This window comes from Nicotiana tomentosiformis, chromosome 7 (assembly GCF_000390325.3).
Source record: "Nicotiana tomentosiformis chromosome 7, ASM39032v3, whole genome shotgun sequence".
In the NCBI taxonomy this organism is placed as follows: domain Eukaryota; kingdom Viridiplantae; phylum Streptophyta; class Magnoliopsida; order Solanales; family Solanaceae; genus Nicotiana; species Nicotiana tomentosiformis.
In genome coordinates this window covers 48,220,309-48,221,578 of record NC_090818.1, presented here as the reverse complement: position 1 = coordinate 48,221,578, position 1,270 = coordinate 48,220,309, and positions in this window count along the sequence as shown.

Sequence of the window (1,270 nt, the reverse complement as noted above, 5' to 3'; positions counted from 1 at the left end):
TGTTCTGAGGTTCGAACATGCCTTTCCTTAGACATTATTTTGTTTAAGGCATCGTGGAAGTTCGGTATGACCAGAAACTTTTTTTCCCCAAAGTACTTATGATTTTTTAGATTATAGTTTGCCGAAGGTAGCCTTTAGAACTGGTTATGAAATTTTGAAGGCCTTGTTTTTTTACGGGTCTCAGACATCTCCGAGCCGTTTTAATATGGTCGTAACCTTTAGTTCAGGTGTTGCCTAGTGGGCGTGTTACCCCGAATTATCCGGTCTTACCTAAGATAATAGTTTCTGAATAGGGATGGTCGTAGCCTTTGAGGTTCGGGCATTGCCTAATAGGTCTTGTGCCCTCGGACTTTCTCAGCCCGAGTAGTCCGAGTTTATTTTTGGACGGCAGTCCCCGATTGGGAGTGATTGTTTGAAAGCCGGATAAAGGAGGACCTTGGGCTCGATACCTTTAAGGGATCAAATGTAGAAAATTCCTTAAGAGAAAAAAAAAAGAAAAAAAGAGAAATTCTTAAGGGACAAGATATTTATCCGTAAGGTAGAATGTTCTTTTTATTCTTGTGCGTAATAGTTACATATGTGTACAAGTTTTTTGCCAGGGCTCGAGCAGTCTATGCGGGCACGGTTCATTTGACCGTTTGGCCCTTACAGTAAATGCTATCGATCGAGCCAGGACCATTCAATCATAAAAGTTTCCTTCCTTGTTAAAGTCGTTATCTGGGGTTGATGCCTCCTAGTGTTTGGGGCTGAGCGTAGAGAGGCCTCGAACACTATTGTCATGATTTTCGATAATGGTTCATAACTGGCCTTCAATTCTAAGTTAGCACGATTTATTTTTGCCTTGTTAAAAACCTTGCCGAAAAACCTATTTGGGACAAAATCGGTTCAAGGAAAAAGAGTGCAACGCGTGCAAGTGAGTTGGTTCGTAATGTAAATAAATAAAAGGAGTTATGTTCCAGTTATTCGGTAGTTGCTCACCGTTCATTGTTCCGAGCTTGTATGATCCTTTACCGTGATCTCGATAATTTGATAAGGTCATTCCCAGTTCGCCCCCGGCTTTCCTTCGTTTGGGTTTCGGGTGTTTAGTGTGATCTTCCTTAACACTAAGTCCCCAACATTGAAGTGTCGAAGGTTGGCCTTTCGATTGTAATACCTCTCGATCCGTTGTTTTTGGGAAGCTAACCGGACAAGGGCTGCTTCGTGCCTTTCATCTAATAGATCTAGGCTCATGTTCATAGCCTCGACGTTCGATTCCTTGGTTGTATATCAG